The sequence below is a fragment of the Lissotriton helveticus genome, chromosome 3_1, assembly GCF_964261635.1.
Source record: "Lissotriton helveticus chromosome 3_1, aLisHel1.1, whole genome shotgun sequence".
In the NCBI taxonomy this organism is placed as follows: domain Eukaryota; kingdom Metazoa; phylum Chordata; class Amphibia; order Caudata; family Salamandridae; genus Lissotriton; species Lissotriton helveticus.
The window spans coordinates 988,567,587-988,594,133 of record NC_136061.1 but is presented as its reverse complement, the minus strand read 5'-3'; positions in this window follow the sequence as shown (position 1 = coordinate 988,594,133).

The window sequence follows — 26,547 nt, the reverse complement described above, 5'->3', positions numbered from 1 at the left end:
TTTACAGATGTAAGCCGCACTAGGCTACCTCTATGTCGATTCGTGGGCCATCTCATGTTTTTGGCCTGCTGCCATGCTATTGGGCATGCAATGTTACCTGCACAGTCAGTGTGGGTCACAGCGCCGCTGCTTTGCTGGATTCCGCACATGTGCATGGATCGGTTGTGCTGTTGGTGATCTCGGGGGGCCCCTTTGTGCACATTGTGGGCGGGGTCCTACTTGGCGTTTCTATGTGTGTGCAGTGTGCCAAGGCTCTCAGTGACATGATCCAGGGTCAATGTGGGTGTGCAGTGTGCTACACATAATTGTGAATGTGTGCCATTGTGCCCATCTGCCCCCGTCCCCCAGTCCCTGGTCGGTACTCACCCTGTTGCTGTTGGGTCAAGTCGTATAGTGCTGTGTCCAGTCCCCCAATTCCTGCCACCATCTCCACACTGCTGACTGTGGCCACCATTTCATCCAGCTCATCAATCACCTCCTGTGTCGCTGGACTCCCACCTCCAGTCGCCCCTGCTGCCTTCCTGTTGGTGGAGAGCTTCTCCTTGGTTTGGCTGTGCATTTCATGCCAGCGCCTCTTCACCTCCTCCAGTGACCTCCTTGCCACTCCCACTGCATTGACGTTGATGACGATGGCCTGCCATATTTCCATTTGGGTTTTCAGTGCCGCAGTGGAGGTGGCGGACAGTTGTTGGTAGTGTCCTATGACCTCTGTGAGGATGATCCGATCTTCCTGCGGACTGAACCCCGTCTTCCTCTTCCTCTTGTCCTTGCCCTTCCCTGAAAACGGGATTCCATGCTGGTCCTCCGTGGGGCTTGTGGGGTTCGGCTTGTCCTCTGCACTCGGTCCGGGATGATACCATGGTGCTACGCAGTTTTCTCTTTTTCTTTTTCTTTTATAGTTAATTTTCCCGCCAGACGCATGGGATTTGCAGGCCTGTGGCTGGTTTTCTCTGATTTTTGTACCACGATTGGCCTCATCGCATCTTTTTTTGAGTTTGCGTTTTTGCGGCATGGTGTTGATTTTCTTGCTGATTTTTGACACGTTATCTGATGACTATCGCATGCTTCTGCATTGTGAATTTCACGTTGACACAGGGTTATTTTCCCTCGATGGGCAGCGATGATGAAAGTTTCGTTACGCTACTCTTGCGGTAGTTATCACATGTTCTTGTGAATATACCCCTAAGTGTTTTAATGAGCTTGAAAAATATTGTTGTTTACTTTATCACCACCTAGTTATTGAGGTTATTTTTATGCAAAACCGGGATCTTTTGAGTTCCACACAGGCTCTGAGTGAAAAATACAAGAATGAGAGGAAAAAAACAAAATGTTTTTACAAGTTGCTTGTTCAAACTAAATGTATTTGGAGTCAATCATATCTTCCAGTCAATGCAGAAGCCTCTGGAACTCACAGCAGGCTTAATTACGTCCACATACCGCACGCGAAGGGGTTTGTTTTAATAAAGTGTTTAAACTAGGAATGTTGTCCGTGACAAGTGCAGGATTAATGTGGGTGCACTGATCGCTAAAAACCTGCTGAAGCGTCAGAATGCTGCAGATGCCTTTGCTACAGTCTCTGCTCTGTCATTGTTCTTTAGGATGGATTGGTTATTTATTTATAGAATTTTTAATATATTCCAATATTCATTTAATGCCTGCCATAATTGCTAAATAAACCGGATTGTGTGTGGAACATAAATGTATGTATGCATTTGTTCAAGAAATAAGGAATGCATTACAGCCCCAGTTCTTATGTAGGCGCTGAGTATTAACTGAAATATGGCCTGTGGTGGAAAAGCAATGTCAAAGCTGAGTAAGAGTGACCCTTTTATGTACATAGTTATGTTGATGAGTTTATGGTTAAATGCAATCAATGACACATAGTCTTGATGTGGATAGTATTCGATTGATGAGAAGCTGTGTCTTCAATTTAAAAGCTACAATGATGTCTTTGTCCATGATTTTATATCTTTGGTGCTTTTAGTTGTAAGTTAAAAATTAGGCAAGATAGGTAATAGAATATACTTTGGAAACAGATAGTAGGTGTCTTGTATACTACTTCACACAAGATGGCTAAATGGATACAGGTCAACTTAGCATCAACAAACGGAGAGAGTTTTAAACCATTATCTTGTGTTTACCTTATTGGGCCATGAAGTGTGCAGTTTATGTCGTGTATTGTTAAATAGGCAACTGGGAAAACGTGTGACTTCAACACAGTTATGTAGGAGCCATCTCGGTGTGCATAACCAAGTGACTATTTACTAACCAGTTGAAACAGATGGAGAATGAATTATTTGTCGTCTTCCATGAGGTCATGTCAGAATGTGCATACTTTCAAACCCTGGTAAAGATGGCCATGCTCAAATCATCCAGGGTGAGAGCCAGCCAAGTCCATTGCAGCACACTTAAATTTAATGAAATAATGAGCACGTGTATGGAATTAGCCGGAATCTCAAAATAGGAACCAATACATAGACACCGTGAACGGAGTTCAAAGATTCAAATGCATGCTTTAATGGAGACATGAGGGAATAAGATTGATAAAGCTAGTGTTCAGCATTCCAGAGTGGATTATTGATACTTTGGAAGTGAAATGCCTCATGTGATGCCCTGTCTCCGTTAAGAAGGCACATGCTCTTTGCGCGATAAAGTTAATCACTCTTTGAGGGTTCGCGTACCATTGAAAACTCAAATGGACAGCACTCACCCCAGATATCAAGTCACTATCTAATTGCACTACAGTTTAGCAAAATGTTGCTGATTGCTGTAGGCCCTTCTGATGATGAAAAATCAGTTGAAAACTTTTGAGGTACAAACCAAGTACACAACTTAGTGAAACGTAACCAAAAATACGTAGCGTTGGGGATCATATTCCACAAACTGAGGACGGTGCCTTGAAAGCACGAAGTGGATGAGGTGCAAGATGAAAAGGACCTCTAAACATTGGAAGAGACAGATGTAATAGGTCTTGGGTCCAAATGCTTGACTTTCCCAATGTTCATGCTTTATAGCATAACAGTCAGATGAAGTTCGTATATGTGTAGACATGAGACTCCCCAACAATGAACCATGAGGGGCATCATGGCAGATCTCCGTTTTCATAACTGTCTCTTCAAGTTGTACCTCGATGTTGTTACTATCAACTAGAGCTACATTCACATAGTACATCACAGTATTCTCCAAACAAACACACGCTGTTCCACTGAGCTGTTCCAGAATACCACTTGAGAAAGGTTGGCCGGCCTCCCTTGGTGAGGAATATAAGCAGTGGCATTGTTACTTCTGTGTGAATAATGGGAAAAGGAAGAATGTGTGATCCCAGCATTGAAGCAATTCAAACGTCACATAGTACAGCACCAAATACGATTTCCAAACAAAACTTAGAACTGAAAGCGATACAAGTGCAGGATAAAAATGAAGCATCCACACTACAAAGTGCCCGAAAAAGTGGATCTTCGAAGGGTTGGAAACAATCAACCGTAGATCCATCACAAGCATGGCATCCCATAGTGATTTCCTGTGCTTTCCCATTGAGTGAAACTACATCTCAAAACACCTGGACAACAAACATGCCCCAATAGTGGCCTATTTTAATCCATAGGTGGTACAGACCTGCTTTTACTTCCATGGTGTTTTGCAACTGAATGCTGAAGAGCAAGTTAGGCAGGCCCCAGAGGCATAACTCAGCAAGGCCTTTCTCCCTGTGAAGAATGCTATTGGCAGAGTGTAACATTGGCCACAGTGAAGCTGAGGGAGAGGGGGCGGGGGGAGGTACCATATCTGTTTATGCATGTATGGACTTTCATTCAAGGTCGAGTGGTGACAGAGCACAAGCCCTTGATATTGTTGCTTGAGAGTTCAGCTCCCCAGCCATCATATGAACTTCATGGATACAGCAGCCATGGGAGTACCAATATGAGATGAGGATAGTCCTAGAGTAGAAACCCCCACAGACTGTCCCAGTGGAATGCAAGGAAGAAATAGAACACTATTCCAAAAGTTATGAATTTGGAGTTGACATCACAGAAGCCACTTGAGTGGAGGTGGTGATGATGCTGATTGAACCAACTGATGAAAAAACTTCATGGACTAGAACCTCCATTAAACAATAACCCATAATGAACATTTGACAAGAGCTATAAAATCCCATATGAAGACGTGAAGGGGAGAGACAACTGACTAGTCAAGCCGAGCTCAGCAAGCCCACTAGCAGGGTTTGTGGAAGGCATCGAGGTGTGGCAAAAATGAAAATTATGAACCTGTGGTTGTAATGTATGGCATCTTTATAGTAGCACAAACAGCAATATATATTCTCTGCTAATTGCAAAGGCATGAAGAAAGACAGGTCTCAATCACACGTGCGGGATAGAGATAAGTGCCATGGGGTAAAGTGAGTGTGGACCTCGGTAGCATAGCTAGTGTCTGACACCATTGATTACTGGTGGAGGAGCTCTCCTGGTGTCTGGAGGTGAAAACTGCTCATAAGTTAAACTTCAGTGGTAACTGTAAAGCCGAAAGTAGGAAAAACACTTGTGACTTTCTGTCTCCCTGAAGAATGGTAGAAATTCCTTGAATATATCGAAAACCTATCTATGACTCCACGCTGGCCTCGGTTCTCTCTCTATCTTGGCCCCAGGCAAGTGAAGAGATGGAGAGATTTATAGCAATTGTAAATAGGCTGCGAGTGACAGATGTTGAACTAAAGATTTTCAGATTCCACGCCAATGGCGAATTATCCACTGAGTATCTACCAGCAATATTGTTGTTGGGTCTTGCCATGAGGGACGGGTGGCTTTCGGTCAATCACAATGTTTTATTCTGAAAGATGTTTAAGAGGACTGATTTGAAAAGCCAAACAGTAATAGGCCAACTGCAAAATGCGTTTAAATCCTGGTAGAACGTTTTCCAACATTTAGGGCACCACTAGCGGTTCAGTTGGAAGTGCCATTCATGAGTAGGGCAAGTTGGAAACCAAAGCCATTCCAGGAAAAAAGGGTCACTGAAGCCCCACATGGCAGAATGCTGTGAGTAGAATTGTAGCCATGAGGGCGCCCGTGCTTCGGTCATGGGAGCCAATCCAGCTCTGAAAGACGTCACTAGAGCTGCAGCCCCGTGGGTAAAGGTCAGAATGCCCTATGTTGGCAGGGTATGCCCAGACGTGGGTCCCTTGCTCACTTTGCCACTGGATTCAAGCTAGCCTGGCTGTTGAAGGGTGTTACACAGAAACCAGTCCCAGGATGCCTGTCTCCGGTTCAGGGAAGGCCTGGCTTGGCAGTTCGAGCTGGACTGTTCCCATGAGGCAGAGGCTCAAGGCTGATTTGCATATAACTGGGTCTGAACTGAGGTGGCGAAGTGAACTAAAGAATGATGATGGATTCAATCCAGATATGTGACTGGGGGTGAGTGTCTGAAAAGTTTCAGTGCTCCGTCCATCATCTCCTTGTGTTTGCTTTGGTAAAATGCCCAGACCATCCCTGGCTCTGACCATGGAAACAGAATTTATGCCCCAGACTCCACATAAGTCTCTCGGTAAAAAATGCACCCTCCGGACTCTCAAATGTGAGGGACATTAAGTGACATTTCTCACCTCACCTTGGCCATCAGTGGGATTAAAGAAATGAGCCACTTAATGATGTGATGGAGCAACTTACATGGATGGGAGAAGTTTTGTCTCCATTTTGTTTTTAGGAGGGATGCTACATATTAGAATATATTGGAGCCAACGTCTTTTTCAAGTGAGGACTCTGGCTTTTCTTCAGGTCTCGGGCAGGGGAGTCCTGGGCGATATTGATAATAAAAGTGTCTTTTATGCTCACAGTTTCAGAGTCTTGGGTGCAGCTGCTTGCAAAAGTCAGACACAACTCGCAAGTTTCCTCTGCGCCGTTATGGTAGTAGCAGTGGCTGGACTGTCGGTACTCATGTGAAGAGATGTGAAGGTTTGCCTCAGATAAAGTTGAACAAGAGTTATCACTCTTTTTTTTTTTTTTTTTTTTTTTTTATTTTGATTTTATTTGGCAGTGGAAAGTTGCAAAATACAAATACAGAAAGTAATTCATAATAAAAAACATAGAGAGGCAAAGTAAATGCATCGTCATTTTCACATAAATAATACAAATTTGGTACCAAGTAAAACAATAGCATTATCCTAAAGTCCATTTTTTTTTGTTTTTTTGTTTTTAAGAAACATTATAAATCAGTTAGATCCAGTTGGTAATAGGTGCCCATAATTTTTGACCAAACAGCCTCTTACGCCGGCCTTTGAGTTTATATACCGCATTTTCCAACCGATATACACTTAACAACTTGGATTGCCAATGATAGAAAACCGGAGGGTCTACATCCAGCCAGAGTGAGGTGATACAGTATCTATACACAGACATGGCTAAAAATAAAAAGCCTTCTTCTTCAATTGTTCTGATACCAACTTGTTCAGCCTGAATTCCCAGTATCACTAATTCTGGTGACAGTACTATTGTTGATTCTAGAATGCTATCTAGGAAACCTTGCGCATCTCGTATAAATTGGTTCAATTTTGGGCATTGAACAAACATATGGATTGAGTTAGCAGCAACATAACCACAACGACTACATTTTGTGCCCCCTTTAGCTTTCCATAGCGCCAATTTCGATGGTGTATAGTATAAGTCGAAAGCAGCCATAAAATGTTGGCTTTTAAAAGACCCATTGAATAGCACCAGACTGGCCAGCTCTAAAGATCTAGAAATGTCAACCTCAGCTATTCCAAAGTTCCTTTGCCATTTATCAGTAAATAACTCGAGATCGTCTTTTAATCTATTCAACATCAATTGGTATATTGTGCCAATTCTATTTTTCCTGATACAGCTTTCAAGTACATCCATTTTATTCATAGAACTGTTATTAAAAAGATTTTTAGACACTATGAAGCTATGGATGTGGAGATATTTGAAGAAAGCGCTCCTTGTTAGACTGTATTTATCCTGCAAGAACTAGTATGGTACCATTTGCCCATTCTGAAATAGATCCCCGAAGGAGCTGATCTTAAGATTATTCCACCTCTGCATAACAGAATCACCGAAAATTTCGGGGAGCGATGAGTTTTTAAAAAATGGTGTGTAATAATTCAACTTCGGATTAAAGCAAAACTTTTTGCTAAATTGTTTCCAAATTTGCCAGGCTGAAATCAAAACTTTAAACTTTGTTCTCTTATAATAACTTGGTTCTAACAGTCTCAGAAAGCACTGTCGGACCTCTATTCCTAACAACATTTCATAAATGGAGCGAGCCATTGCTTCCTCCAAACAGATATCTGGAAAGTTTGGAGGGAGCCATTGCTTCCTCCAAACAGAAGAGTTATCACTCTCAATGAAGACCAACGCCCTGCTAGATGCTCTTCTTTGAAATAGAATAAGCCTTTAACAAATTCATAGACTAAAAGAATAGTTTATATCGAACACAGTAACTCAGACGGTGAGTGAGACATGATCACAAACATTTTTAACATTCTGTGGCATAACATACAACAGATAGCGGCTACTGCCTTTCGTTTCTTATTAAATGAGGCCAATTTTCTAGCAGATTTCAGAGCTCGGGTCGTCTTATTTATTTATTTATTTATTTATGACATTTTTTGAGCGCACTGTTACCCGTAGGTGTCCTGGCGCTAACTGATCGCTAGTGGGGGTGAGCAAAGACCTTAGAGAGAGAAAAGCCAGGTTTTGAGAGCCCTCCTGAACTTGAGTAGGTCGGGTGTCTGTCTTAGACTGGCCGGCAATGCGTTCCAGCCCTTGGCGGCGCCTAGTGATAGGCTTCTGCCTCCCCAGCAAGATTTCCTAATTCTGGGGACGACCACCAGCCCCTGCTCGGCTGATCTTAGCGCTCGGGCTGGTTTATACCACTGGAAGAGGGGAGTCAAGCAGTGGGGGCCGATGCCGTGCAGCGCTTTGAAAATCACACAAAGTGATTTAAACAGGATTCTTTTCCGCACTGGCAACCAGTTTAGCTTAACCAGGTCTTGGGAAACTGAAGCGAACTTGGAGGTGCCTGTAATCAGGCATGCTGCAGCATTCTGCAGGATCTGAAGTTTGACTAGGAGACCCTGCTGGGCATTAAAAAGGAGGGCGTTGCAGTAGTCTAACCGAGACATAACCAGTCCCGTAACTACTGTCTTTTTATGTTCCACCGGGAGGAATGGCAAGACCTTCCTGATAGTCTTGAGCACAAAGTGCGTCGCAGAGGATAGAGCATTGATTTGGGGCCTGAAGGATAGGGAGTCGTCCATCAGGACACCCAAATTTTTGACCTTTGTTACTGGGACAGGTGGCGATCCCATTTCTTCTGGCCACCAACGGGGGGACCAAAAGTTATCTTTAGTCCCAAACAGTAACACCTCTGTTTTTGCGGAGTTGAGCTTAAGACAGTTTCCTGCCATCCAGTTGCTCACTTCCCGCATACAGCATCTAAACCGATCTGCAGTGGTGTCTGGATCTCCCTGGCGCAGTGACACCACAATCTGGGTGTCGTCAGCATAGGAAGTAAGATTAAATCCGAAGGATCTAATCACTGGCACCAGGGTTGAATCACTGGTAAATTTTATACCAGCCAGTTGAGGTCTACAAAACATCTTTAGATACCATCCGGCTTTAGGACTACTGTCTCTTGGGATTTAAGGTAGGTCAGGGAGATTGTCAATTCTTGGGGAGATTAAGGGCAACAAAGTATATAGTTGCACTATGAGTGCAACCGTAGTGGGACGTAAATTCGATTTAACCTCTAGAGCTGGCCAAAATAAGTTTTCATGGGTAAAGGGTTGGTGTCAGATCTTTGCTCTTGTGGAACAGCGAAAAACTGTCATTTGTCTATCACCAAAACTGCCACCAACTAGGCAACTAGCCAAGAGCTCACCTGGAAATGGACTTTGTGTTGAGGAAAGGGAGCGATGTAGGTGCTTCTCAACAAGGTAGAGTTACACAGAGCCAAGTACCTACCTAGAACTGCCACCTGGGTAGAATTTGTAATTTGGACCCTTATATGAAAGAAAAAAATGTGAGCATTGAACCTTTCATGGGCGGAGACTAAAAATCATCAGCATACGGGAATGTCTGAAAATAAACTTTGGACTTCCAGTTGGCCTTACTCCCACAAATGATCAAGCATATAGAAACTCTCAATGCTGCTGCATTTTTTCTGTGAAGTAGCTATCAATAGTGTAGCAGGTGTAATGGCACTTGAGCTCAGTGGTGGGAGGGGCTTATTGCACCCCACATATAGTGCACTAAGAGATAAGGTCCATTACTCTTGCTTGAATAGGGCTCTTGGCACCTTTGCTACACCACGGCATCAAGGCTGATAAATGGTTTGTTGCTAAGTACAGAGCCTGTGAGATGTACAGGTGTCTATGCTATGTCACTCCACCTTCCGGACAAGACCTCAAGCTTTTGGAGGCCCCCTAAACCTCATTACTCACCTTGTCTTTGCTGGATCACCAGTAAAGGTTCCATATGCCCTCCCCACCATACACAGAAAGAGGGTGCTAGTACACCCTCAATGTCAACCACATCAGTCCTGAGGTCTCGTAGGCTTGGGGATGTGATGCAACCCAGATTGTCAGTTGCTCACCGCTCTACCCTAGGTGGGACTCCTTCATTCACTGCACATACTGCTTGACATTTGATGTATGCTTCTAAAATGCATTAAATGGGACTTTTGTTTGTAGAATACATCAGATGTGAAATGAAGTTTCCCTGAAATACATTATACTTTTAGAAAGATGTTTCGATTAAAGTCAGTGACACTTAGATCCATAAAGTGTTCAGTAGAAAAGGCTGCACTATCTCATAATAGGGCACAAAAATACAGTAGGCTGATTTACCAAGGCACTTATAAATATGTGAGGTAGTACTCCTGTAGTACTACTCAATGTATTATTGCATGCCGTGGTGTTTTGGTCCCAAAGCATCTGAAATTAGACTAAAATGTATATATTTATGGTATAGTCATATACATTTTGCACATATAGAAAGGTCTATCTCCGCTTCACAATTTTATTAGTAGGGAGTTGGACATTTTGAGCAGCTTCACAAAGGTATTTATGAGTATGTGAATAAACGGTGTTACGGGTGTAGGCACCATGCCTTTGGCAGGATTAGTGTCAGGCAAGAGCTAGTTTGCCTTTGGTCAGTGGCTTTACACCTGAATTACTTACCTGTGATGGGGCTCAGGTGGTTTCGTGACCCATGTTTATATTCAGTTGATCTTATGTTGTCATCATCCATTGATTTTCCTTCTCCAAGACCCATATGTACCCCAAGACTTGGGGCCTTTAAACTCACCTGGATCCTTCAGGGGTGAAGGACCCGCACTCCTGTCCTACTAATTTTCTTCTTGGATATCTTCCATTGCCCTCTTATCCTAAACTTACTGTGCCACTATAATTTGTGTAGGTGGCAACATAGCATCTGTAGTATGGTTAGGCTGGGATTTTCGATGGTGGTTTTGGTGTGAGGATGACAAGTCCTCTCTCTCTGCCACCTCCATATGTATTGAGTGGGTCACTATCCATCCTAGGTACCAAGGGACCACCCTGGGATTTTGTTGCCCTCCCAGTGAACCCCGTACCTAACTAACTGATTCGCACCTAGTGCTCCCAGAATAAAACCTTTAGGAGTAGCTCCACTAGAAATCTATCTAACACAACTTGGTTGGGTGTTGCTCCTGCTGAACCTATCAGTGCAACAAATGTGTTAAAATATCCTGCCACAGACACCTTTCTGTGTTTAAAAAGTCTCTAATCTATGCACTGGGCGACCTGGAGAACAGGATTTCTTTTCAAGGTATGTTTCATAGCATTTGAAAAATGTTCCATCTTGAGTAATACCAGGTCATATCTGGTCATCTGTACCTTTGTAACCATTTAATGGAGCAACTAAAGCCTTAAATGGTCTGCAGGGTTCTTTAGGGTGACCTCTATGACCACACCTTAAGATAGAGGCTCACGCACTATCCTTTGAAATCAAATTTCCTTATCCTGTGCTTGGGATCAGGAAGATAGGGATGTTTGGCCCTGACATTTCTTGCCACCATATCAGCTGCTTCTCAGTCCCCTTTTCATCCTTTTATTGACATACAAGCACATTATTTCTGCTGCGAGCGGCTTAGGTAAAGCACCACTCGCTGCTCCATTAGGGACAGCTTGTCTCAGTTTGCCTCTGCCCACAGACAATGCTGTGTCACAGGCTCACTCTTCCATTTCCGACATTCATTTTTCCAAAGTCTGTCTCTGAACGTCACTTGAGCAGAGAATGAAGAGAATAACTCCAAAACGCCAGAAAGTAACAGGTAAGAAGAGTTTATTCGGAACAGAGGTTTCCAACTGCCAGTCTTAACCCCTTCGACGCTCATGACGAGCTGGGCTCGTCATGAGGTAGCCTCCTCGCACGCTCATGACGAGCCCAGCTCGTCATGTAAAGTGCGAATCCCTAAAACCCAGCGTACGGGCGGAAATCCTACCGCACGCATGCGGTTAAAAACATATCAGCTTCTCCAGCAACATTCTAAGCTGCACTCCCATCTGACAGACAAGTGAAGAAAACTGGGAACAATAAAAGATGTAAATGATAATAAAAGTATATACATTATAATATAGATCCTCCTAAATTGGGAACTTGTAACCTTCTCCGACCTGATAAGAGGGCAGAATCCTAACCTTGATCCCTCCTGTCTCAGGTGCAAATCTCTTTTGATGCCTGGATAGCTGTATATTCCTACATGGAGACAAAACACCAGAAAACGAGTAAGGATTCTTGTCTTGAGACAGCCTTGGCCCTAAAGCTACACATGGCGAAGATCCTGGCGATGGAAATATGTCTGTCTCTACTATGTTTCTCACACATGCACCGGTAATCTGGGGATAATGAGAAACACAGAGATAGCGTTCAGAGAACACTCAGCTGGAAGAGAAAATCCGAACAGTGAGGAAATAACTGAGTGCACAAAGTCTGTATCAAATTGTCCAAACATACTGTGCTTAAACAGTATCAGGCCATAAAAACAGAATTATCACACAATAAATATATGGCATTGTTATATTATAGGACAGGCCACGTTTTGTCAAAGCTATGAGAAGCACATACAGATAAGATATCACTGCTCTTCAAACTTGTTAATAACTGCCTCCATCCGTGAGCAAAATAAGTTAAGTGGGCCTCCCATAGAAAATGCTAAATATATTTTCTCACAATTAATCTATAAAATGTTAGGTACTGAGATCAAACGAAATACATTTAGTGAGTTTTACGAGCACTCTGTAATAAAGATAGACAAAAGTGAGATGCAGCCTTGCTTATGAAATCAGCGCATTACCAATATGCATTATAATGCATAGCATACTTAAAGAAAGATTACGGTGCATATTAAATAATATTTTTGTGTTCCTTTTGTCCTACAATTAGTATTTGAAACATGCTTATGTGAAATTAAAGCCGTATTGCGAGAAAAAAATAGCAACAATTTGTGAGGAATTTCCAAGAAATGTTGGCAAAAATTGCGATTATCCTATTAGCATGACCAGAGAACCTGGATTTCATTAAAGACACAGAGGCTAACAATATGCATTAATCTTTTAATGCAGTCACAAGTAGCCACACTACATCATAAAGAAAACAATTCTAGAATGCAGTGAACACATGGTGTAAAAGGCATGAGGAGCAAACAGACTGCCTCTTTTACATGAATCGAAGCAACAAAAGTTCCACAAAGGTGAGATCCAAATTGTTCTTGAGAGTGAAGAAAACAGGAGTCCGAAGGGAGGAAACGAAGTGAGGAGGAGTCAAAGATCAGTGGAGTTATCTGGAAAGAAGGAGGAAAATGTTAAAAGGGTAATAAACTCAAGCGGTAAAGGCAGTATAATCAAATGCATAGAATAATCAACATAGCAAAAAGTACTCCATCCAAGGGAGGGACGAGTGGGATAATGTTAGCCTCCGTGTCTTAAATGAAATCCAGATTCTCTGGTCATGCTAATAGGAGAATCACAATTTCATTATAAGACAGGAGGCGGCATTATGCATGCTGGTAGCCTTGAAGGACAACATCAGACATATGCTCGATAGGTTTACAATAGTGATGAGCAAAAGTGGATGCATTGGACCAATCAGCCGCTTTCAGGATATCATCCAACTTACAACCAGACCAAAAGGATTTACTAGCCATAGCACCTCTGAGAGAGTGAGCCTGGAATTTAGAAAGGTCAATACCAGCAAGGCTCATTGCAGACTTGACCCATCTGGCTATGGAAGGAGAAGAAACTGGTTTAAAGGGTTTAACAGAGGAAATAAGGAGTTGATTAGCATCCTGAGGATGAACATCTCTCATTCTAGAGTCATACTCTTTCATACAATCTACAACACAGAGTATTTTGCACAGATCGAAACGAGGATAACAAATAGAGTCTGACATAGTTTTGGTCCTTCTAAGGATTTCAAATTTAACTCCATACAGATCATATGATCTATTAGAAATATCAAGAGATTTGACATCAGAAACTCTACAACAAGAAACTAAACACAAGAGAGTTGAGAGTTTAATGGAAAGATATTTTCTATTAAGTGAAGCGTTATCAGGCCAAGATGAAAAAAGGTCTAAAATAGCTTTAACATCCCACAAGAATTGGATCATTCTAATACTTTTCAGAACGCTACAAATGATAACGTTTTTACCTACAGTTTTACCATTGACAAGGGAGTGTCCAGCAGAGATTGCTGATCTAAATAAATAGATCTATATGTAAGGCCCTTGTCAAATTGTTCGACAAGAAAGTTAACAATATTTACGATAGGGGCTTCCACGGGGTTCAAGTTCCTCTCCATGCACCAACAAAATCATTTTCTCCAAATGTTATTGTACCTATAGTGTGTTCCTGGTGCCCAGGATTCTCCGAGGAGAGTGAGAGCTGATGAGCAAAGGCCAGACAATTTGTTGGATTGCCTGACACTTTCAAAGCAAGAAGGTTTAAATTCCCTGAAAGAATTAGGTGGTGACCTTCTCCGTCTGCGTTTAAAACCAGACCCTTGGCCGCTGGAATCAGGAAGGGAATGTCTCAGGATAATTCCAGGGTTGTCGGGAACCATGCCTGAGAAGGCCAAAAGGGAGTTATCAGGACCAAGGAGCACTGGTCTTGTCTCACCTTCTGCAGGACCCTTTGAATCATGGCAAAGGGAGGGAACGCATAAGCCTGAAGATGAGACCAGCACTGGAGAAAGGCGTTCACCGCACGAGCGCCCGGGTCCGGCATCCAGCTGAAGTATTTCGGCAACTGGAAAGTCAATCTCCTGGCAAATAAGTCCACATCCAGAGGGCCCCAAAAGCGAAACAGAGCATTGAAAATGTTCACATTGAGTTTCCAATGGCTGACGTCTGAGAGGAATCTCGAGTTCCAATCCGCAGAAAAATCTGACTTTCCCGGGAGGTATTCTGCCTTTAGGGAAATCTTGTGTTCTAAGCAAAACTTCCAGAGCTTCTTGGCTAAATCGGAGAGGTCTGCTGATCTGGTCCCGCCAAGGCGGTTGATATATGAGACTGCGGAGATGTTGTCCATCTTCAGGATGACGGATTTGCCCAGAAGTGAATTTTTAAAGCTCATTAGGGCGTATAAGCCTGCCGTAAGTTCTAAGAAATTTATATGATGGGCGGATTCCGCAAGAGACCATACACCATCTATGTTTTGGACGAGGAAGCAAGCACCCCAACCTTGAAGGCTCGCATCTGATTCCAGGACAAATTTCAGGGCCGAGCCGAAGATTGCTTTGCCCGTCCAGGCATCTAAATTCTCAAGCCACCAAGAAAGTTCTGACCTGGCATACTGATCTAAGGTCACAAGATCTCCGTACCATAGACCAGACCTGAGGGCGTTTCCTTTTATTCTCTGTAGAGCACAGTAATTCAGAGGTCCTGGAAAGATAGCTTGAATGGAAGAGCAAAGGAGGCCCAGAAGTCTGGCTAACTCCTGCAGGGTTAGAGACTCTTGTTGTAGAACGGACCTGATCTCTTTGTGAATTTTGGCAATTTTCTTGGTGGGAAGATGGAGAAGGCAACTTGAGGTATCTACGGTGAAGCCGAGGAACTCCAAGGACTAGGAAGGGGTAAGGATAGATTTTTCCCGGTTTATAATGAAACCGAGACTTTCTATAAGATCCATGGCAGTATTGAGGTCCTTTGGGAGTTGCGAGTGGAGTTGGGACATGATGAGGATGTCGTCCAGATAAATAATTAGGCGAATACCCCTTTCTCTCAAAAGAGAGACGATAGTTCTCATAGTCTTGGTGAAGGAAAGGCCGAAGGGGAGAGCCTGAAATTGGAATAGACGGTTGTTCCAGATGAACTGAAGGAAGGGTTGGTGTTCTTGGGCCATAGGGATGGTAAAGTAAGCGTCCTTTAAATCCAGCTTGACCGACCAATCTCCTTCCAGGAGGAGGTCCCTCAGGAGGTGAATACCCTCCATTTTGAAATGTCTGTAAACTAGGTATTTGTTTACTTCCCGAAGGTTTATGACTGGTCTCCATACATTTTCCTTTTTTTGAACGAGTGCTGACAAATCTCTTTAGAGACCATGGTACTTCTACAATAGCGCCCTCTTCGTCAATCTTCTGATGGTCCTCTGAAAGGATCAAAGGTCTGAGGGAGATCTAGAAAATCTATTTTGAAACCCCGAACGGTCTCCTGAACCCAGGGGTCTTGAGTTAAAGATTCTCATGTATGATAAAAGTATTTCAGCCTGGCCCCTACCTTTGGGGGGAAGAAGAAGAAGGAAGAGGAGGACTTACTTGGCAGATTGGTGTTGTTGGGTGTTCCACTGGATCTGTAACCTCTATTTTCGTGAGCCTCTCCCTCTCTGAGGATAGAATTGATGGTTAGATGGGTAGAATCCTCTACCTGTTCCTCTGAAGGTTGAGAAGGGCCGTTGGTTGCCACGGCCGGAAGAACGGCCCCTTCTTCCAGCCTGTCCAAAAAGGTTGGTATTAAAAATGCGTTTCACATTGGCCTGGGCCTTGCCAGGAGCAGTAAAGGTAGAGTCGTATTTTCCTATTGATTTAATCATGTCTTTGCCAAAGAGGAGGCACCTGGGGTTCTGAGAGGGCTCCTTTTTGGCTAAATCACCCAACTTGGGGTTGTTCTTCGTAAGGATGGTTCTCCTCCTCTCAATGTTGAGGCCGGAATTGGCGTTGCCGAGGAGGACGATGGCCCTTTGGCTCCAACCTCTAATGAGGTTGATGTCAAGAGGGGTGCGAGAGATATGAGACTCTTCTGCCAAGTCTAAAATCCTGGTGAGGGGGCCAAGAATGTCTAGGAGGCGATCCTGGCAGCCCTTAAGGGATCTCTCTAGACCTTTCCTTGGGTCTTTGCACAGTTTAAATAGAAATGTAATCAAGTCTGGGTCAAGGTTTGGAGTCTGACAGACCTTGTCTTGTATGGAGGGTCTGGGGCACTCGGATTTGAGGGTGTTCCGAGTCTCTCTTTGAAGTGAATTTCTGAGCCATCTTGCAATAAATTGGGAAACATGTTCCTGAGGGAACCATTTAGAGCCACTGGGGTGGGAGATGTTGAGTGGGGAGAACTTTTCCTCTCCCAAGGGGTTGAGTATAGCGTTTTTAGGGGAGGAGAAGGAGTCGACCTCGAGTTGGTTATTAAAATCAAGGTCTTCATCATCCAAGTCCAGGACAAATTCGTCGTAGGGGTTCTGGAAAGTTTCCTCCTCCTCCGAGTCGGTGTCTGCATCATTCTAAGCCCTATTGTAGTTTGTGCCGCTAGGGACACCCATCAAATTTGTGCCGCCAGGGACACCCATCAAAGTTGTGCCGTGAGGGACACCAGTACGTTTAAGGCGCAAGGGCCTCCCATCAAGTTTGAGGTGCTAGGACCTCCCAAACCAGTTGAGGTGCCAGGACCTCCCATAGTGCTTCCAGAAAGAGGCTCCGAGTGTTTAGACTTTTTGGTCCTCTTGCCATGAGTGATACATTGAGGATCACGAGAAGGGGGGTCAACAGGGAGATCGTCATGATCAAAGGCATGGGGTCTCTTAGAGGACATCACCTCTTTGAGGGTGTCCAGCATGCAAGACCTCATTTCTCTTTGGAGGAAGTTTTTAAAAGATTCATTAGCATGATTAGGGCAGATAGCAGTGGCATCGTCAGAGTCAAGGTCGGACATAATAATGTTTTGTTGGGCAGCAGAATAGGTTTATATTCTGCCTTTCTCCTTGTTTTGGCAACAGTATGGGTTTATAATCTGCCTTTCCCCTTATTTTGGCAACAGTACAGGTGTATAGTTTGCCTTTCCCCTAATTTCCTTTTTTTTTTTTTTAAAGGATATAACTGTTTTAAATTTCAGGCGCGATCAGAAGAGAGTGTCAAAAACGATGTCCGGCAGCAGCTGAGGAGAGCATAGGCAAGTGGGGCACGCAACGCCACCGTTGCCAAGGTGCATTCCTTAGTTGTGAAGATTCGCTCGCAAAGACGGAGTGAGCGCGTATAGAAATTAAAAGAAACTAAAAGAAACTGATGCGCATACTTGAATTAAGGGAAAATGAACTCCCCTATGGACGGCAATGAGTCCTGGACGAAGAGTGAAGAAAGTGAGAGGGCGCTTTGTGAACGCACTGCGCCCCAGTGATGCAAGTGTGGGCCCGCCCAAGAGAGGAGAAAGCACTTCAGTGAGGAATGGGAGGGGGAGGGTGGGCAAAACTCGACAACCATAAATTGGAAGTTGTGGCGGGGCGGACTGGGAGGAAGCCCGGGGTCAGGCGCAAACTTGAAGATTCAAGTTGGGGAAGCAAAACAGTACAGTGTATAAGCAGTACAGTGTATAAGCAGTACATTTCACAAAACTATAAGGCAATAAAAGCATAATACATGAAAAGCAAAGGCATACAAAGGGAATAACAAAATGTAAGCAATTTATCTGCTTGCGAGCCTCATTTAAAAGAGGCAGTCTGTATGCTCCTCATGCCTTTTATACCATGTGTTCATTGCATTCCAGAATTGTTTTCTTTATGATGTAGTGCGGCTTCTTGTGACTGCATTAAAAGATTAATGCATAATGTAGCCTCCTGTCTTGTAATGATATTGATGTTTGTTCTTACCTTTCATTTTTTCTCATTATCATATCTGGTGGGTAGTTATCCCTGTATCATGTATGACAACTTCAGCTAATACTGACATTTTAGTCAAAACAGTCTGCATGTAGGGAATTATTGTGAATGCACTTATATTATAAGAGGCAGAACTATGGGGTATATCTACAAGAATTGCTGCTAAGCAGTTTCGATGTTGCTGAACAGCAATTTTTTTACCACTAGCAATCGCCAAAATCCATCGCCATGTTTGCCACTTATTTACAATATGTTGTTACATGGCGTTAGGATCAGCTGGCAGCAACTAAAATTGCCTCTAACTCTAGCGTCACGGTGATAAAAATCTTGACGCTAGCGTTAAAAAAGTGACTGCCTGCCAATTAGCTGCAAAAAAGCAACGTTAGTCAGCCCAACTTCACGTTTTAGCCTCTATAGGCAAAAAGAGCTGGCAAATACATCTCTAAGGGAAGAAAAACCCACTGGAATGCAGAATGGAGCAGCCAAGACCAAGTTCAGCCCAGGTTAACTCCCACCCCCCGCCCCAAGAACCCACAACAGCCAGGATGACCAGCCAGTGTCCCGGGGGAAGAGGAAATGCAGACTAAGGGCCTCATTTATGGAAAGTGGTGCATCACTGGGGAAAATCAGTGATGCAGCACCTTTCATTGCCCCATCCTTGCGATACCATGGCAGCTGATGCCTACAAGTATGTACAGTCCCCGGGGCCTGGTGGACTCACTGGGCTTGCGTCTGAGACCCGGAGTGGGAGATGCCGGTGCTGTGGAGTTACTGCGACCTGGGTGGAGGTGGGCCACATCGGGTCCAAGCCTGTCGCTGCGGTGGTATACATTGAGGCGTCGGCGATCGCCTTACCTGCTGGCGAAGTCTGGCAGGTCGGATGGAGACATTGTTGACCTGTGTGAGAAGCCCACCTGGTGCCCCTTGGAGCTGTGATCGGTGGAGGCACTCTTGGGCACCGATGTGGGGAGGTCTGCATTGCATAACACGTGCCACCACTACACCGGGGTGCACGAGCAGCCGTGGCCCGTGGAGGGATTTGAGGTGGGGCAGGCAGGCGGGGCGGGGGAGGGGCAGGGTGGGGGTGATAAACAACGGCATCTGGATGATTGCAGGTAAGTAAACAATTAAATTAATTAAACAAATTTTGTAGTGCGCCCTGCATCGCATTTTGCGATTTAGGGCACGGAACGAAATTCGTTTTATGTTTTTTAATTGTTTACTTACCTGCAATCATCCAGATTCCGGTGTTTATCACCCCCACCCTGCCCCTCCCCCGCCCCACCTGCCTGCCCCACCTCAAATCCCTCCACGGGCCACAGCTGCTGCCCTGGCGCTGTGGAGGGTGAGGCCTCTGAGCTGCACCAATGGCGGGGACTGCTGTACCCAGGCATGTGAAATCGGACCTGGCTGAGGCTCCTGCTGGCTGAGTCACAGGTTCGGAGAGAGCGCAGTGGATTGTTGATGTCCAGGAGAGGGGAAGGTGAGACAGGGAGTACATAAGGCTTGGGGTCGTGTCAGGCCCAGGCCTAGTGCCTGTGGGTGGCACACACTGTGCCCTGAGCAATCTCTGCACTGCAGAGGACCCATAACACTGAGGACACCACACAAGACAGATTGGGGACTCCACTAACTGGCTCAAGTCACTGACATCGGCTGTTGGTGGCAGTGGGTGCCAGGGGCACGGGGTCAGTTCGGGCCCAGGCCCTTGGACATGCAGCTTGATCCGCCATTACTTGCTGGGACACTGGGGAACATGGAATCTGATCATCACTGTTAGATCGGAGGAGGTGACCGGGTGGTGCTGCCTTTCCTTGCCACCTATTAGTGCCCTTTTGGGTGTGCGGGGAATTTCCCTCAGTGCCGCCTTAACGAAGATTCCTGGCTAGTAGACACCTGGCTGGAGAAGAGGGTCCGGCTGACGACACTGCACTGCACCGCATGTGCCACATAGTGCCTGGGAATCTGGTGCAACGATGGGCTGCCTGCACATGGGGCGTGTCGACACCTGACTGCTCCTCGGTGTTGGTAGACTGAGTAGCTGGGGGTCACTGGTCGCCGGGGCAGGTGAGAGTGGAGAGCCTGGACTCCAAATTAGACTCAGTGCGTGCGGCTGTGAAGAAAATAGATACTTCCCTTGAACAAATTCACACTTCCCTTGAGGACTGCATCGACAATATCACAGTTGACTTCACCCAGGAGCATGCACATCATCGCAAGCTGACTGACAAGGTAGATGACATTGAGCAAGAACTGGACGAAGTCCACACTATTATTCTGAATGCAGCATTGGAGGTACAGCAGGTAATGGCACTTGTGAAGTCACTAGATAGAAGAGCGGAGGATGTGGAGGTTTGCTCCCAGTGGAACAACGTGTGGGTGGTGGGTCTGCCCAAGGGAGCAGAAGGACCTGATGCGGTGGCATATACTGAGGCATGGTTGTGTGACCTACTGCAGATGCACTCTCCCCATTCTTTGTTGTAGAGCAGGCCCTCGAGAGCCAGCGAGCTGTCGGCTGCCGGGGACAAGTTCTAGACCCTTTCTCTTCCGCCTCCTACAGGGATCGTGACACTGTCCTGAGGGAGGTACGTAAGCTAGGGAGGTGAAAGTGGATAACACCACAGGGTACAGAGGAAGAGGGGGTCGTTTCTAGTGGTTAAGCACAGCTCTGAGAGTTGTGCATCAAATACTCCCTCCTCTTCCCGGCAAGGCTGTGTGTGGTCTCAGATGTTAACATACAATTCTTTGACACCGCTGAACAGGTCTGGATCTGGCTGGAATCTACTGGCCACCAGGTGCTGTGGACAGGGAGTGAAGGGTCTGCACAGCAAGCTGTCATTCAGGAGCCAGTTGTAGTGGGAGGCGTAGGAGGAGCAGGCGTCCCCCGCCACAACTACAAGCCACCCCCAATCTGGAGCAGGTTATAAAAGAGAGGCAGAAGGCACTGCATGTGGTGGTGACGATGCGCAATTGCACTCAGGAACAGGATCTCGGCATGTCCCCTGAATGCTCCCCCAGAGAAAAAGACTCCACTGTGATGTGGCCATGCAGTTTGGAGTCCAGGCTGCCCCGGATGTGACGCCTAAGACGGCAGATGACCTAATTTAAGGTTCACTCGTTGTGAGTCTCTACTTCTTCCATGGTTCAAGACGGATCCGGAGAGTCTCTGGTTTTCTGCGGTTCCCGGTCTCCAGGTTCCTGTTGCTTACGTTCTGGTCTACAGAGGTCAGCACTTAGAGGGGATCAGGTCCAGTCGTCATCCAAAGTGGTGCAGTTGTTCAGATGAGTGATGCATGACAGGGGTGGGGGTAGTGGTCTCCTTGGGGCTCTTGCTGCAATGGCAGGAGTTCCATGGCATCGTTGACCTTGCCAAAGGATGAATTGTGGGAGTTTTTCTATTGTCCAAGGGCTGAGGCCCTAGTGGCACTTTTGCACCACTGTAATATCACTTTTTTGAAGTTCTGGTGGCGCAATGTGGCACAGCACATATTACAAGGACACGTGAAGCTACTTTTCGTGGCCTTGTAAATATGTGCCCCTTTCCTGCACAAAACTGCATGAAAGGGGTGTTGCTGTGGGCGTTCCCACCCAAAACCCATGGAATCTGAAGCATTCCCAAATTTACGAGAAACCGTAAACCTGGAACTGTGTCCAAATTTGGCACCACCCCAAGGGTGGCATTTGGGAGGCACAAGGAGGATAAATGTTTTCATTTCTCCTCTTTTTTCCTTTTTCTATGTGTGCAGCATTCTGCAGCACACATAGAAAGAGGAAATCACCTGGATTTATTGATTTTGTGCAGGAAGGTATGCCTTCCTGCACAACACCAATCAGCTCCACAACGTAAGCAGTCACCCTTGCACCATGGCGCAAGGTTGCCTGCTTTGTTGCATGACAGTAATTGTGTGCCAATGTAGGGGAAAAAGACACAAATTCACCCTATCTTATTGATAGGGCGCATTCCTGCCATTTTGTTTTGTCGCAGCAGGGCAGCGCAGCAAGATTCCTTGCAGCGCTGTCCTGCACCAAAACCTCTTAAATGGGGCTCCAAGTGTGTTTGCACCATTTTTAAGACTAGCTCATTTCTGACATATAAAAACTGCCTCTGATAGGACTAAGCGGCAGTTTTTCTTTTTTAGCGACGTACAAGGAAATACTTGTAAATATCACATTGTGTGTTTTGCTGGAGTTTTTTCGCGGGAACGCCTACCTTGCATCTCAACTTCGGTAAGCCATGCTAACAGAAGTGCCGCTATGAAAAAATCACGTTAACGCTGAAAAAACGACAGCTAACAGGACTTTGTGGCAACATGTAAATATGGCGATTAAAAAAAAGCCGGCGTAACGTCAAAATATTGACGCTACAGTGGAGTTAAATCCTTGTAAATATGATCCTACAAATTCAAAATTCAACACACCATTGCCTAAAATGTCAGACATGGTTGAAGTTATGACCACATTTAGTGTTTCAAATATTTGCAATTATCTTCACTTTTCCTTTTTTTAAAGCACACTCAAGTATAGAGTTGCCACTAGGCAATTGGCAGACCGTCATATGATCCTTTATCAGTACTGACAGTGCGGTGCTGGGATTAGTAGGAGCCCCCCTTGGACGCATTCTCCCAGGCAGGACATAACTGACAAAATATGGTATGTATGTCCCATTAGAGGGTAGGTCATAGCCCTCTGTTTTCTTTCACTAAATTACAGCCCTGTTTTCAGTGTGAAGTTTGCATTTGTTTCCCAGGGACAGTCTAAGTGCTCCCCTTGGACAGAACCGTGCCCCTCCCATCCTTAAAATCCTATAATGTCCATGGGGAGGGGGACAACCTCACAGATGGAAAACCGCTGGACTACATCACAAAGCAGTAACAGTCCACTTCCGCTCTCAGACTGAGCTACGTTCCAATCACTCATTGGCTGCATCCTTGCCTTTGACCCTGTGCAGCACTCCGCTGTCTTACCGCCTTTTGCACTAAGAAATACTACACACATTCGTACACACGCACTATATACACAAACACATAGAAATTCTTTGTCCCTATTCTAATGGATACCTTACCTCTACACATGTACTATGAGGGCTAAAGCTGAATATGTGCAATATGCGAATGCATGTTTAGCATAGTGAGCACTACACCGCATCTCCAGCTCAAAAGATATATTTATTTAGGTTGTTTGTTTCTATTTCACTAAAATGCCACCTTCCTGCCATGTTGGAGCACCGTTCAAACAACAAAATAGAATAAAGTTCTAGAGTGGATGGAATTACGTTTAATAATGGACCCTAATCCAAGACTGTCAATAACAGTATATTTGTCAAATTTGTAGAAAGTCATTAAAAGACCAATATTAATACTGTAGGTGCTAGAGAAGATTGAGGTCAAAGGTCGCATGCAGTAACCGAAGGATAGCACTGTTCATCGCTGTGCCTCAGTATCCTTGATATCAATCAGCCGATTTTCTTAATTTAATATTTCAGTTTTGATGCTTCCCAAAGGGTAGGTTTTTGAGCTTCATCCTCATGACTCTGAAAGGGAGTTCAGAACGTTGAGCCCTCCTCAGCCAGGGATCTGTTTTGTTTGCTAGATGCTTTCTCCTCTTGGTGGTTAGAGATTGCTTGGAACGCCCTTTGTGGTCTGTTTCTGGGTGCACCTTGACTCTTTGGTCCCGAACATGCTGTGTGTAGTTCGGGCACCTTTGAATTTGGTTCTGTCTGTCACTGAGGACTAATAGAATCCCTTTAAAGCAGGCTTGGTGGAGTCCTGCTTCTTTAAGTTAAGGGAATACCTTGTTGTTTGATTATACGTGCGTTGTGGGCAACTCCTGGTTGCAAGTCCCCCCCTATTGTCGATCCCTTTGTAGAGCACTCAGATCCCCTAACTTAGTGACCACCACACTCTGCTCACCTCTCACCACTAACACTTCTATATGCCCTACATCGCCTGCAGGCCTAACATGCTCATTCCCGCACTCATACTGCAATTTCTCTCCCTGTTGCATTCTCCTTCAGGGCACACTGCACTCACCTACTTGTTACCATCATGCAATACACCACTGTATAATGCGTTGTTGCTTTATAGCTAGATTAATTCATGCATACATGCAAACACACACATTGTTATTTGTCAATAAGCTTTTTGCTAGGCCCATGTAGGCCTAGTTAGAAAAGTCCAGCCAGTCCTAACTGGGGATCTATTAAGTTACACTGAATGGTCTGTTTCCAGGAGTAGTAAAACCAAGCAGAACAACGACCGTTGGAAGTTAGCTGATGTTGTGATTGTTGTTATTTTCTTGGTACTTCAACAAATAAAAGAATTTTTTAACCCATTGTGGCACATTCCTCTTTCCATCATCTGGTGATGAACGAGGTTTAAATATTCTGCAATGTTACCGTGCTGTTTTTCCAAGGAGATACAGTCTGAGTGTCATTCATCTACGTCTGTCTGGACTGTATGGATTCCCACTAGGGTTTGTGTAATCACCTCTTGCATTTTCAGTATTGTTGACTCAAATGGTTCTAGAATTTTGCAATATAGCGGAGTCGCCCAGAGGACAGATCTCATGGTTGGGCTGGTCAGAGCATGGAATATGTTTCATATTTCCATCATCTTGAAAGTTGCTATGTTGTTGGAGGTGGAACAGTTTTTTTCTCTTTGACTGCATTGTGGGTGCATTGGCATACTTGATCCAAATTTCTTACCTTCCTCTTCATGTTGTTCAGGTACTGTTGCAAGGTGAAAATATTATGTGGTATGACAGTGGTTCCTTACCATGTAATACTAACAAAATACACAAAGATGGACCCTGGGTACTCTCTCATGCACCTTTTCTCAGTCCTGGTAGAATGGCAAAGAGGAGACAAGCTACTTAGAGGGATGTGTTAAGCATTTCACATCAGCAACATGGATGATAAGTAACTAACACGACTCAAGAGAAATCCAACATCAATTTATAACAATAGAGCTGATTTTTATATATTTTTAGACACCAAAACGAAATTGATACATAGAGGATAATTGGAGTTATCAATTTTAAAACATTCAATAAATCAGTACTTCAGCAGTGTAAAACATGAAAGGTTGCGGTCAATGGGAAAAACACATATGTTAGTAAGCGATAGCGAGGAGGTGCACTGCTTTATGTTTTTACAGGTTTATAGGCAATATACAAAACAAAGTTCAATTCATTCGGGTGCTCCAACAGGAGACGTGTCCATCCATGCACGTCAAATCTAAGTAACAAGTGCCACCATCAAAATATGAGGGCATCCCTGAGGAGGGCACACCACGGGTTCTTAACGAAAAGACTCCTGAGAAAGTTCCTTTGCGTTTCAAAAACTTTTTTAATGTTCCAAGGTTATATTTCATGATATTTCAATTCATATCATTATTCATATGTTTTCACCATGATTTCATCATTCAAGATCATTATGTCATAATGCACATTTCAAAATACTCCAATGCATTTCGGGCTGTCTAGCCCTTTATCAAGGAGCTCTGAAACAAAAGGATATAGCGATCAACATTCATATTGCTAACATAAATATCTGTTGTAAACGTATAACATTTACCTAAGTGATGGGTGACTAATCAATAAGGTGGGAAATCAGACTCTACGATATCGTGCTTAACGAGCTCTGGGTAAGTGTAGAAAATGGTGCTCAATAACCTATAGGAAAGTGCACAGAATTGGGAAACACTACGGTAGTTGTATGCATGGCGAAAGCATGTGAATCAATGAACAAAACTTGTTGAGGTAATCATGCTTAACGGCGTCAAAACCGGAGCGCTCCTTTACTGAGTGTCTAAATTCATCGGTTAAAAATGGTCCAGTCCCAAGCATTATACAAGCGAGTGGCGTCGCCTAAAACGATCGTGCACGGAAGTTTACCAGTGACGGTGTCACGTACAGAGCATTAGTTACTACCAAGACTCAAAACTTACTTGAGGTTTGAAGTGTGCACGTACTATCGAGCGTCTTCGCCGATGGCGTAGGGTGTTTACAAAGTGCTGTGTGTGTTAGTTGCCGGTTAAAAGGTAAAGCATGCTGGTAAAACTTCCGTGCACGATCGTTTTAGGCGACGCCACTCGCTTGTATAATGCTTGGGACTGGACCATTTTTAATCAATGAATTTAGACACTCAGTAAAGGAGCGCACCGGTTTTGACGCCGTTAAGCATGATTACCTCAACACGTTTGTTCATTGATTCACATGCTTTGGCATTGCATACAACTACCGTAGTGTTTCCCAATTCTGTGCACTTTCCTATAGGTTATTGAGCACCATTTTCTACACTTACCCAGAGCTCGTTAAGCACGATATCATAGAGTCTGATTTACCACCTTATTGATTAGGCACCCATCACTTAGGTAAATGTTATACGTTTACAACAGATATTTATGTTAGCAATATGAATGTTG